The sequence below is a fragment of the Neolamprologus multifasciatus genome, chromosome 23, assembly GCF_963576455.1.
Source record: "Neolamprologus multifasciatus chromosome 23, fNeoMul1.2, whole genome shotgun sequence".
Taxonomy (NCBI): domain Eukaryota; kingdom Metazoa; phylum Chordata; class Actinopteri; order Cichliformes; family Cichlidae; genus Neolamprologus; species Neolamprologus multifasciatus.
This window is the reverse complement of record NC_140460.1, coordinates 22176530-22191313: the sequence shown is the minus strand read 5'-3', so window position 1 is coordinate 22191313 and position 14784 is coordinate 22176530.

The following is a 14784-nucleotide window of genomic DNA, read 5'->3' as shown; positions in this document are numbered from 1 at the left end:
TTTCTCAACTTCCTGTAAGCATGAACAGAAGCTACAGCTTGCTTATACGGTCTTATGTGATAGTGTTGATGTGCTCATGTGTGAACTTTTTCTTTTTCACATTTCTTGTATTGTGGCCTATATCCAATCCAACCGGGACGGCCGATTTCTCGACTAGAAACAGATGTGAAGACTAGGAAAAATGATTTGAAAGTGGACATAGAGCTCTGTGCCTCGAATCCCTATTTTGATATTTGTCAGCAAACCAGCGACAAAGCCATAGTAACCGAAGTGTGTTTTCTGAAAAAGCCTGTGTCTTGTCGTAGCTGCATGACTCATGCTGAGCTGCCATGCAGACTGCCCTTTGCCTCCCCCCCTCTCTTCTGTGCCTCCTCTCATCTCTGGTCCATCTCTCTCTGCATCCCCACCACCCTCTCCCGCCTCCCCTCTCCTCCCAACCGTGCTTAAATCTTTTGAAGCGCAGATGTGGGCTGACAGTGGTTATTTCTTATCACGCCACGACAGTTTTATGTGTCACAAGCGCTCAATACACATTGGATAGAAGCAGTACAGGGTCATTATGAATCCCAACACCTTGGCGGGGCATTCGAGACCTGGCCATCCCGGGACCTGCCAATACTGTCATGTTTTATACTCATCCCTCCCACAACCCCACACACTTGGGGTTTGTGTGCTCACGAAGCCTTGTGTGTCCAGGGGAGGTTTCACGGGGTTACAGCCACCAGCTATTGCTGTTCCCAGCACATTGCCCTCTCCAAAGCTGGAGGTTCAGCGTCAGAGCCCTTGGCGTAAACAACACAAAAGGGGCAAAGTAGTAATGCATAGAGAGCACAGCCTTCTGTGCTACCCAATGATCTTTTGGCTGACTGAACATTCAAAATCACAGAGAATCTTAATAGCAAACACTTTCTGGAAGTGCTGATAAAGCAAGGGAAGGGCCATTATACAAGAAAGTTAACAGCAAAGCTTACCGGCTGAATGCTTTAATTTTGTTTAAAACACACTACAAAATTAAAGGCTTGGAGGTCTAATGCTGTTTAAGCAGGCCTGTTGAGGCTCTGCAAATCCCAGCTGGCCACAATGGGCTGCAACTCACAAATGAGCATTTCCTTGACTCGCAGACGGAAATACAACTGTATATGAAAGCTGATCTGTTCAGCAAAGCATTTAGCATTACAAACAGTGTTTACTTTCTGCTCTGTGCTTAAAAATCGACACCATTAAAATGTTTACTTCTACATGTGCTGCAAAAGCTAAAAAATGAGGATTTTGGAAGGGAACTTTGGAGTGGAAAACCAAATTGAGCGAGTAATTAGATCAATTACAGTTTTTCTCCATTGGTTTGGCTCATTTCTTTAAACAGAAATTACATTCTCAAAACTCTAAGATCATTTGGCAAAACGCTCTTACAGTTTAGCACAACACTATAGCTCACCTGCAAAAGCTCATATCTCTTCCAAAACTGTTCACTCAGGCTTCAATCTAAATCCCTTTCTCATTTAAACAGTCAGTGTCTCCAAAATAGCAAAGATCCTTCTCAATAGCTTTGGCTCATTTCTCGACACAGATCAGACATTCTCATCATTCTTGGTGCTTTTGTCAAAATAAACCTGGATGGTTGATCACAACAACATGGTCCACCTGCAAAAGCTCATATCTCCCCTAAAACAGTTCACTCATGTGTCAAAACTACATTTCTTTCTAATCTGAATAGTCAGTGCCCCCAAAATGCATCATCCCTTTGGCATTGTGTGAGTACTGCCATACAAAATGTTTAGATGTTTTGTCACTATGGCAGAGGACCAACAATATACCACAGAAAAGAGTAGCCTCCAAGGTTTGACATCACAGATTGCACTCACACTACCAAGGAAATGATAACCATTTTTTATTCACACGCAAAGAAAGTTTCATACATATGTAAAAAGAAAATGTACATTACAGTAGTAAATTGTATGAACACAAAATCAAAAAACAAGGACTTATTCAGTGTTCGCTGTACTCATTCTCCCGCTGCACAGTGACTGGAATACTTCTCTAAACTGTATAAATTATGTAATTCCATAGTTTACAGTAATTTGTTCAATATATTTCTTGTCATATTTAGTATCAAAACATTCCACTAGTCCTCTCCACCTGCTAGTATAGACCTACCACTGTAGGCAGATGCACACAAAATCTCTACAGTAAGTTATACATTTTTTGCCTCACGCACAGTGCCCTGTCCTATACAACATATAATTCCATCATAGATTACATAGAGTACATACCTGTTTTCCCTGCGAAAGGTTTGGATAATGGAGGAGACTGTAGAACGAGGCACATTAGGCTGCACTCGACGACCTGCTTCTGCCATTGTGAGGCCATGGTTTATGACATGGTCTATAATTGTGGCCCGAATTTCATTTGGGACAGCACAGCACCTATTCCTCTCAGTCCTCCTCTTCTTCTTCTTCTTCTTCCTCCTCTTCCTTAAGGAAGAACTTCCCCTTGTCCGTTTGCTTTGCCTTGTCTATCCATGTTCAGAGATCGGACTGGCTCTGGTCAAGCTCTATATATCTGTGTTTGGCAGCACACAATCATGGAACACACCTGTGTGTGACACCTAGTTTCACCTGACTGTCAATGACTGTCATCAATTTATCAAATATTCAAAGAAATTCATATTTGGTATTCATGGTATTATGTTCTTGACCAATTTTGACAATTGAACAGACGGTTGTGCATGCGAGTACTTATACAATGAAATCATGCTGACATGTTTTGGAGGGAATGATCATTAGACTGAGAATCAACTAATCAGTTTAGATCTACAAGATCTATTCATTTGGAAAATGTGCTAAATGTGGGCTAACTGTATAACTGTAGGCTACTTGTACTTAATCATTTGCAAAGATGCACTGAGACAATTGAGACATGTACTAAGGCATTTGCCATTTGATAAAATGAATGAGAAATGCCATTCTGTTTTGAACATTTGCCAAGAGGTTTGGAGGTTTGTCCATGTTATTTTGAGAATGTAATTTCTGTTTCAAGAAATGAGCCAAACCAATGGAGAAAAACTGTAAGACCTCAGTCAAGTGGAACTAAAGCAGCAAAAAGAAGTGGATACACAATGGTTTGGAAAAATTGATGAATATTTCTTGTCTATATTCTATGCAATGACTCGCTGTGCTCTTCTTTTTTCTCTTTTCTTTAATTTCACTCTCTGACATGGTTCCCCGCTGTCTGAACATCATTCTCCTGGAGATCTTTTCCTTCTTAAAGGGCGTTCTTCCACCCCACCATCACCAGGTGCTGGCTCACATAGAATTGTCTAATTTCTGGTATTTTCTCCTTAATACTTCAAGGTCTTTACCTGACAGTATTATGTAAAGGACTAAAATACCATGCTTTTCTCAACTTCAAATAGGCATAAATGGAAGCTGGAGCTTGTTTATTCGGTATTATGTTATACTGTTTTCTTGTTAAAGTGTATCATTTTGAGAAAAATACTAACTCATTTAGAATTAAAAGGCAGCAACATGTCTTAAAAACTTAGAACAGTGGCAGCAAAAAGGCTGGAAAAGTGGTACCTAAAAGGGAAGAGCTGGAGGAACATCTGGCAGCTAATGAGGAACTGGCTGCAGGTCAGTAACATGATTCGGTATAAAAAGAGCATCTTAGACAGGCAGCATTTAACAAAGCTGACAATGGGCAGACGTTCTACAGAAAACTACGCATAGTCTACACACTGTAGAACAATTACAATTTCAGAAAAGTATTTCTCAGCTTTTTTTTTCATCATCTACAGTAAAAAAAAAATTAAAACATCCTAAAATTGTATAGAAACCTCTGTGTGAAAAAGAAAAAGGGCAAAAATCAGTGTTGGGTGCGAGCTCATTCAAAATGGACTGAAGCAAAGTGGAAAACTGTTATGTGCTCTGAAAAATGTAAATTTGAAACATGGACACCATGACTCTATTCACACCTCTGATGCTTTGGGGTGCATTTGTGACTATGGAATTTGCAGCTTTTTCACTGAAGGCCTTGCATGTTTCAGCAAGACAATGCTAAAGTGCATCCTGCATCTATTAGCAGCTTGGCTTCAGAGTAGAAAAGTCCGGATGCTGAACTGTCTTGCTTGTCGTTCAGACCTTCCACCACCAGAAGACCCAGGACCGTTGTGCAGCTGGAATCTTATATCAGATGTGTTTTCCATAAAATGAAGTATGTAAATCATTGCCTTTTGTTTTTCTTTACACTTTACCCAGCATCCCGACACTTGTGGAATCTTTTTCCACATCTGTCCACATGAAAATGCAGTCTGATGTAGGCACTCACTTTTGACACTGCAAGAGAAAATTTTTACTTTTCAATGGTGAAAATATTCACCCTGAATAAAGTTTTCAGTGATTTAAAACCTTTTAACACATGGATGAAAGGCCAAAAAAGCACAGAAAAAGCTATGTTTATTACAAGACCTTATGTTGACACGTTAGCTCCTCTAATGGCAACTTCGGGCTGGCTTGGAATTTTTTTCAAACTAAGCACAGCCTGCATTGGCTTTTGTTAAGGTTTAAAGGTCAACGTTTGGCCATGTTGATTGACAGATGTGTCAGCAGATGCAGCTCTAGCTGATGGCTGTGTGCTTGGCTTAAAACCAAAGTCACAGTGGCTACATCCATCTTTCATGCACAGTCTCTAGACCCAACAGAAGCCCTGATTCTCAACTGAAAACTGGACAAGCACATGGCCAATCTTATATCCACACTTGAGGCACAAACACACACACATGTACACACTTCCTGCTCCATATTAAGCAGACAATTCCTTCCCAGTAAAAGAAACAATCCATCCACTGAGCCTCGAAACCAGCCAGGGCACATAAGTGCACTCAATGTCCCTGATTCCAATTTGGAGCCGCTTCGGCACACAAAGAGACACTACTTATGATACATGTCGGCCTCTCCGACTGTGGAGATCTAATATCCACTGCGAGTCATCATCTGTGGAGGGAAAAACAGCAACCGTTTTCTTTCTATTTGGCTGCAGGTACATTGAAGTGCATTAAATTCCCATTAGGGGACCTTAGCTCTGTGTTTTCACCCGTGGTGGCTGACTAATGGGAGAAGGAGGCCGGGATGAATCCGTCATGGTTTAGCTGCACCAATGGCGGCGATAGCTTGGCCCCGGTGAGTGCATCCACAATAGGGCCTCTGCTTTGCTCAAAGACTGCTATTGATCTGCTAGTGGCTGGGAATCAGAGGGACGTGGAGGGAATCATAAGGCTGGTGGTTCGCTCTTTGCCTAGGCTCCACACAACCTCCCACCTGCAGAGAGAGGGATCCCCGCTAGCAGTCCAGCCCCTAGCCAGAGGTGCTTCATCTCCACATTGTCCTGGAGTCTGCCTGTTTTTTTTACATAATTTACTCCTGCTGTTGCTTTTCTCCCATATTAGGTGGAAAGGAAGAAGTGTGATCGGTGTAGGTTGTTATCAGAATAATGCTGTTGTGTTGTTGGTTTTTTTTCACATTAAATACAATCAAGTTTGCTAAAAATGTGACCTTTTTTACACAGACTGTGTATAAAAGATGGATGTCGCCAGCAGCATAAGGGAACCATATTTAGATGGGACTGTGGTGTGCTAGGTAATCTATAGACTTTAAAGGTCACAGACACACATGGTGGGTAATTACTGTGCACAAACTCACAGTTGCACTAATTTCCCAAATTATTTGTTGACTAATTAAAAAGTGCTACAGAAAGGTAGCAAGACAACAAATGTCCAGTCTAGTGACTCAAAGCAGTCACGGTCAGGATTTGGCTACAGTCACCTGTGTCTTTAAGCCTTGGCAATCAAAATAGTTATGAAAAAGATTCACCCCAGTTGTTCTAAAAAATGAAATTATCATGCAACCAACAGTTGTAGCACATAGCATGCTGTAAATGTGGTTATTTCTTCTGCAAAGCTCCGTACTTTAACAGGGAATCCTATGGGGGTTGAGTCACTTTTGAACCCAGTTTTTAAGGTACTGCAGTTTATGGCAAATATGTACTGACCCACATTTTCAGGTGGGAAGATAGTACCTCTTTCATTTTTTTGTGGCTCTTCAATATGTTTAAAAGTGTTTTTATACTTTTTCTCAGAGAACACAACAAACTTGAATTATTAAAGACTCAAAGGCCATTTTTTTCTTCTTTTTATAAAAGTGGGTGTTAAAGGTGGTAGGAGGTGGTGACGTCTGTTCTACCATCTGAAATCAACAGTAAAAAAAAGCTCAATCACTTCTGGACTGTGACTGGAGACGAAGAAGGGGAGGAGATTAAAAGATCGGAGAGGTTTGAAGGACCTCGGAGAAATGGCTTTAAAATCAATGCTGCGTTGACCGCTAACCTCTGGAGAGACCTGCAGGCGCACAGAGTGAGAGAGAGAGATGTAGCAATGAAAATGTGTGGGAGAAGATACTGCTAATGACAGAATTTATTGTACAGAACTGTGCAAAAGTCTTGAGCCACCCTTGTTTCTTTTCATTTTGCTTACAAGGAGCCAGTCTTTCTTATAATGTTTTAAAGTGCTCTCAAGCAGTAGTTCTCCAGGTATTCTGAAGGTCTCTCATAGCCAGAACCCGGACCTCAACATTATTGAAGCAGTGTGGGATCATGTTGACAGAGAACAGAAAAAAAGGCAGAAACATCCAAAGAAGAGCTTTGAGAAGCCTGGAGAACTATTCCTGAAGACTACTACCTGAAGAAGCTGCCTAAGAGAGTTCAGACTGTGCTATATATGTATCACACTACCTTTTGTCCATTTTCCTAACAAAATATGCTTGTGTTGCTCACATTACAGATAATTGCTCAGTAAGAAAATACTGACTGCCTCAAAATGCCCTTCTTCTGTCCTCAATACAATGCGTTCAAGGTGCAGATGTCAATAAAGTTTTGTTCTTGATAGTCAACATCTGGCTTGTACTACAAGAAAAAAGCCGGTGTTCCTGGAGCTTTTTTTAAGTGGCACGTAATTTCAAATGCAACTTTTGAATCGTTGTTTAGTGTTTCAGATCAGATTATATATATCAGGTATCAGATCTAGTTGAATTATGTTTTCGTGAGATGTTTTGCAAGAGAAGCTGAAGGATACTAATTCTTGGCTGTGTTGTTCCTGGCCAGTGTTTGATTACATAAAGGGCAGCAGACATCAGTTTATATTTAAGGTGATGATACTAATTCACTTCATAGTGTTAAGGGGTCACACGGATTGTGCAACATCTTCCTGTAAGTTGTTGGATTCATTTGCCTAAATCCACAAAGAGCCATGAATATCAGAGCAGCAGTAGCTTATCACAGTATGTACGCAAAGGAAAATCTATTGTGGCTCATGGAACCAGCTCCCAGTTTGGATTCAGGAGAAAGATACCGTCTCCCTTTTTGATAAAGCATATAGTTAGGGCTGGTTCAGGTGACCTGGAATCCTCCCTTAGTCACGCCTTCTTCCCCTAACCCCAGCAGCAGATGGCCGCCCCTCCCTGAGTCTGGTTCTGCTGGAAGTTTTTTCTTTTCAAAAGGGAGTTTTTCTTTCCAACTTTTGCCAAGTGCTTGCTCACAGGATATCATTTGATTGTTAAGGTTTCACTCTGTTATTGTTGAGTCTTTACCTTACAATGAAACCAACAGTTTTTGTGCTATATAAATAAAAGGAAACTGAATGTAATTTTCCCTGTGCTATGCTGTAACACCTGATCTTAGGCCCCCAATTCCTCTAACCCTTGACTGTGTGTTAGGGCTTAAAACCAGCAATAACACCAGAGACCCCCAAGACTTTTTTTGCCTAGTGTCAGTGGGAGGCACTGACATGAGATGGTGACATTCTCGATGACCAGCAGAAGCATTCATCACTTTCCATAGTTGGAAATTATGTCCTAAAATATTCTGTTCTATGCTGTAGTTAACACTAATACATTGAAAACCATATATAAAGTGAGTCAGTGGTGAAAAAGGGAAACGTTGTCTACTCCTATGCAACAAATAAAGGATATATAAAATGAAGATTACTGTTTTCCTTGCTGCTACTACCAATTTACTCCCAGTAGCACCTTTAGGAAAAAGGTACATGAAAATATCTGCTTTCCAGGAGAGCATGAACACATATATCACGTACCACAGACGCTTTGAATGCCAACAATGATTTAACACAGATTTTCGAGATGTATTAATAGGAATAAGTGGCTTGGGGTTTTGCGCTGGACTCATCATGTCGGTTAATTTGGCAGAAGAGGGTGAGCTATGTGACAGGTAAACTCTCATTCATTTTCCTGAGTAAATAGCAACCTGCCAGAACTGAGATGTTTTCCCACAGAGCGCAGACAAACTGCAAAAGGCTTCTAAATTTATCTCAAGTCTCCCAACGCGGCTTGTTGTAAAGAATGAATTTAACAAGCATATTTTTAGTTGTGTTTATGTAGAGTCTGAACCCGCAGCGATCCCCCTTCACAAATAAATATTAAAACACAGGTGTCGCATTAGGTAATAACTTGCATTTACCTGCTAAATAACATCCTCAGTTGCTGAGGAGTAGCAGCTCTCACAGCTCGGCTCTGTGGGAGCTCCTTTCGTCACAAGCACCAGCTCACCCAATTATGCCTTTTTCATGCAAGCTGACCAAACGCACATCACAGCATGGGAAACGGTGTTGTTACAGCAACACAGATCTACTCATTAGTCATTGTGTCTCAGCGCAGCCTGCTTTGTCCACTCTGTTTTCTTTCTTTCTTTCATTTTTTAAAATCACCTCATGTTTCCAGCTTAGTGCTGAGTCCAACCTGACCCCTTCATTAATAATGAGCAAGAATGGGGTGCGGTCCTGCCAAGCGCTCCTGGCTGTCGGCATGTATGTGTATGCGTGCTGCCGACTGCTCGCTTGAAATGCAGAAATGGGTCCTGAGGATGTCTACGGACTCGAGCAGAGAGTGAGGGTCCAGCATCATTAGAGGAAGGGATTAGCAAACAGGAGAAGAAATATTTCAAAGAGCCAGAAAGAGCCTTGCATTTCACAAAGCCTTTTGAAGAGCCTCGCAATTGTGTAAAAGAACATAATCCAGGGTAACAGGTGGAAAAAGAGAGGGGCTTTTTTGTTGTTGTTAAGAGTTAAATGAGATACCCCCTCACTTATGTGTGCTACATGTTACCCATGTCATAATAATTTTAACAAGGTTGCTATAATTCGGACTTTGAATCTCATGTAGATAATTATAACGTAAAGAATGAATGTTTAGAAATTAGCATTAGCATACAACAGTATAATATAGATCAGTGGCTCTATGTTATATTGCTATATTATAATGTATTGGCTTCTTGCTGTTTGAATGACTGCCATCTTGTGGTCACAGTTGGCCGGACGCAGGTTTAAGTCTGACTGTGATTGTTTAATATTATTGTGTCTGTGGATTAACCGCTCGTCTCTGGTGGGAAACTGATGGGAGATAAGCAGTTTATAGTTCTGCTTTCACTGGTCTTAGATCAGTTAGGATCTGAGTTTTGTGTGGAAACAGCAAGTAAACAAACACTCTTTGATTTATCATCCTAACAGATGAGCTTTCTCTTCTCAACTGTGTTGCCCAACATGTAGGATGAAGGACACCCGTCATAACTCCTTTAGGATGCTAGCAAAGGGAACATTCAGAACCACCACCTTCAGAGTAGCATCTATGAGAAATCATGAGGTTCAACCAGCAGTTTTGCTCCCTGTAGATACTGAAAGGTAACCACATCACAAATTGAAGCCTTTTTATTTAACTGTGTTTTTCTCTATTAATTCATTTTAATATACAATTCAATCCAATATTCTTTATGTAACACCAAATCACAACAGTCACCTCAAGGCACTTAATATTGTACGGTAAAGACACTACAGTAATACAGAGAAAACCCCAACAATCATACAAACATTAATGAGTAAGCACTTTGGTGACAGTGGGAAGAAAAACCTCCCTTTTAAGAGGAAGAAACCTGCATCAGAACCAGGCTCAGGGAAATGGAAACATCTGTCATGACCGGTTGAGGGGCGGGAAACATGTTCTATTTTTGTTGTTCTATTTTTCTGAGCTCATTGAAGACTGTTTTTTTTTCTTTTACAAATATATGTTCCCTGAAGATGATTGAAGATGACAATTAAATAATAATTAAGATTATTAATATTAATCTAATAATTAAAAATCGATTACTGAATAAATGTGTGTTTCTTATTGTCTTATAGTGTTTCTTATTATTATGAGTATCTACCTGAAACCCACCCCAAAAACAGTGACAGTGCACTGAAAGAATAATTTTTCTCCAGTTGGTTTAACTTGTTTTTCTGATAAAACCTGATACTATATTTACCGTTTAAAATATAAAGAATTTACTGTCGGAAAAATGTGACTAAATATATAGAAAGAATATAAGAGCTGAGGAGACTGTAGCTCACGCTCAGCTTTGTCCCTCCTCGACTCTTTTGTCAAAGCACGGCAGCTGATATCCCGTCTCCCACGTGGGGACACAGACAGCGAAGTGCCAATGAAAGCGAGGCATGTTGATACAAAAGCCTCTCGACCTCGAGAACCTCGTTCCTTCTCTCAGAGAGAGCCATTGTCCACAGATGTGCGTGTCCATCACAAGCCTCTGCAAGCTATTCTTTTCCTCCCATAATGATAATCATATTGCAAGAAAAGTTGCACCGAACCACAGCTTGCTTTTGGATAGAAGCTTCTGAAATGGGATTGGGATAGGTCTCGGATTATTCATAGACCACTTCCTTCTTAATCGTACTTATCGGTTTTTAAAAATGTATTTTTCAGGAATAAGCAATAAGAAAATCCATGGATGGTGCTAAAAAAGTTAAAATGTATACACAGAGGCACTTAATAAAGCAATGAATTACTATTTAAATTTGGACTTGTTTAAAGTCCTCACATCCATAAACTGATGGGAGGGGGAAAAAGCCTTTGCAGACACTTCATGAATTCTGATGATCTGTTTTTCATTCAGACGTATTGATGCTGCCAGACAGGATAATAATCCAGTTCTGTGTTAAGTTAAAACTGATTTGCCAGAAAAGAATGGAACAAAAACCTTGTTGCTGCAGAGAAAGCAAGTTTATGGATAGATAGATAATAGTGTTTAACCCGAACCCTGATTCTGAATATCATCTCTTCTAAAGTGTAAACCTCAATGGGAAATCACAAAAGTGTGCACACAAACAGAAAACTCAAAATAACAAATGTCTGAAGAATAACAAACGCCCCCCCCCCCCCCCCCCACTCTAAAAAAATTTTCACCCCTCTCAAAGACTTTACCTCTCCTCCCAGTAATTCTGTCAGTTGGGCTGCACAGACGCTTCACTGACTTAAACCTGCGATGCTTTTAGAGCTCAACAATAAAAACCATTACAATAGAAATACCCTTCTGTATATTTTCTCTAAGACCTGATGCTCAATTAAATTTCGGCTCACATCGCTGCACCGTGAGTCCTACAGGTGTTTTCAGATATCTTTCAATTTAATCAGGAACATCAGCAGCTGTAGCCAAAAATTATATTTTCAAGGTAATTCATTTCAAAACAAATTTAGATGTGTGATGGTGACTAACAAATATAGAGCACCGGAGAATTTATAAGTACGACACGCTTGCAGGGTATTCCAGATTATTATTCCAGAATGGCCATGTAGCCCCAAAATGAAATTCCTGAAAAATAAAAAAACATATAAAAAAGTTTTTTATTTTTGTCATTAAGACATAATTAATATATAGATAATTTTTTGAGGGAGTTTAAGAGAATTTCTAGGAGCAGCAAGCGGCGAGCTAATTTGTGAAAGAGCCAAAAACTGCAGTTCCTCTAATGTCCAACGACACTGGAGTCATCAGCATGGTCACCGTAGTAACCTGTGGCTGCTAGGTTTCACCTCTGCTAATTGAAGTCACTGTACTGGAGGTAATTAGAAATCTTTACACTACTGGTGCCTTTTGGGGCATTTTTAGTGGAATTTTTCTAATGTTTGTAATGTTATTGTTTGCAGGGAGGTAAAGATCCCCCAAGACATCTATACTGCAGCTTTTTGTGCCTTCTCATCTAGTAATGCGCAGACAGCCATGTCTGTACCTGTTACCAATGCAGTCTATCAAAAACAAAATCAGTGGGAGGTTACAACCTTCTACTTTCACTCAGGAAAGTTGCTGTAAACGTCTGTTGTTGTAATTTTTTGGAAATCAGCGTAATCAAGGAGACGTGCCCTTACGTCGCATGTGTCAAACTCAAGGCCCGCGGGCCAAATGTGGCCCGCCATGTCATTTTCAGTGGCCTGCGAGAGCTTGTGCATGATTGTCTTAAAATACGTTTACTGTATGCTGCTTAAATGCTCAAACTGAACATAGACTACATCTTCCACAGTGCATTTCAATTGTTACCTGTCAAGGTAAAGGTATCTCACCAGCAGCTATGCTTTCAATGCGCAAGTAGAAATGATGCAGTGCTTTTTCATGTTCTCCGTTGGCTACCAAAGTGCACCAGTTAATACCAGTTTGTCTGCGCTTCTCTGACTTTAAAGTGCAGAAATCTGGTTTTGACATGTTTACCGAACTTTTCACTGCCGATGTCTGCAGTGCGCCCCAGCACCTTCAGATGGAGTTCAGCTTCAAAGTGACAGTGGCCTGAGAGGGAAGATCCAGGATCCTGCAGTCAAAGACTTTTACATTCTACTGGTTTGATGCCACAGCTCCGACCTCATGCTGCTTGTGTTCTGTCCATGTTTTGGAGGACCTATCTGTGCGAACAGATGTTTTCAATTATGAATTTAAACAAAACCAAGCACAGATCACGCACCACTGATGACAACCTCCACAATATTTTGTGGACTGCCTCGGCACAAAACCCCAAACCGGACATTGACACCCCCTACCAAGGCAAAATGGTGTCAGACATAAATGTGTTTCATTTACTAAGACTAAGAACAGTAGACTATTTGTACAATTTAATGATTGTTCTTGCATTTTGTTTTGTTTCTATTTCCAGAACACAATCTATGAATGGGGACGAGTGACATGGTGCCTCAGGATGACGAGGGGTCTACTTGTCTGTGTTCAAGGACAGGCAGCATTACCTCAATGTTTTGTAAAATGATGCTTCTGTCGTATGTTGGTTGTGCCATAGTCCCCCCCCCCTCCCCCCATGACTTGAATACGTAATAAAAACAAGCAGTTCTAACAATATAGACATTCACTAATTCTCTGGCTGTCTTTACGTTTGTTTGTCCGCATACTCCTCCTACACAATCAGGAACTGAGCAGCAAAATTTAGCCCACAGAGACATCTTAGCTTTTTGTCTAGATCAGAAATTGTGATGTCACTGGGTTACTTAGCAACCACCTACCAATGGGCTAAAATGACCCACCTATATAAGCCTGTAAAAGAACGGTGTCATTTTCAGTTCATGGCAATAACGTCTAATTTATTTCCACAAAATGTGAATTTAATGTGTTTATTTTTATCACTTATGACTAAGGGTCTAAAATGAAACAATTTTTGCATTTATACACCTATAACACCTTAGAAAAACATTCTACTGTTTTCATTTCACGACCATATTGTCTCATTTATATCCAAAAAAGTTGAATATTACATAATGATATCATCACGCTGCCTAGCAATAGCCTATTAGTGGACATTTATGTAGTAGAGCGGGACATGTGCGTGGTCATGCAGTGGTAATGGGAAACAAACTGATGGGAGATGTTCCCATATACTCTAGCACCCCCCCCCCCCCCCGCCCCTCCCCACAAAACAGTAATAGAGTACTCCTGTGATTATTAATGCTAATATAATATAATATAATATAATATAATATAACATAATATAATATAATATAATATAATATAACACCACTTCATGATAATAAGGAATTTGGCCTTCTATTCATAATTATTTATTAATAAATATAATGTACTGTAAGTACCTAAAGTATTCATACAGACACAAACATACGGCTTGATGTAGACTAAAGATAAACATGTAATGTACCACCATCACCCCCCCCCCCCTCCACCATCGCACATAAAGTGAACAATAATAATAATAAAATAAACAGTCACTTGTCTACCAGAGTATGCCGAGGCACTAAATAACTTTTTCTCTCAGGAACTTAACTCGATACAAAGCACGGCGACAATGACTGTCATCGTCTGTTGAATTAAAGTGTAATTAAAGTGTAATTTAAAATGACCCCATCACTTTCCTGCCTGGTCACCCCTGAGATGGAAACACCATTCCTCCATCTCTTCTGTGAAGCTACTAAAGACTCCATTGTGTTTCCGTGACAATCAGTGAACAGGGGGCTATCGACTGCCTGTAATTTCGCTTCGTGCATCCAAGTCCATCGCTTTAGCGCATCAGCATTCTTTTCAAAAGGATGTTAATGGGACTTGTAATTGTACGTTTGGCAGTTACCATAACAAAACCGCTCTCATTGTGTGCATTCATCCGTGTAGAGCAATGCAATTAGGTACATTAAATGAAATAAAAAAAACTTTTGTGCTGATGATATCAATGCACATCTCAGAGGTAAAATAACATTTATTATATATGGGCAAAACTCCAAATTAGCAAATTATCTCAAATCTGATGAGTAGGACAGGTAGTTCGGAATGAGAGCCTAACAGAGTTTAACAATATTTATAATACAGACAAACTATCAAAACTCAACTTATTGCAGAAAAATTATTTAATCACTTTTATTCTCGCAAAACTTTCTCTTCACATGATGCCAATTTTTAAATTAA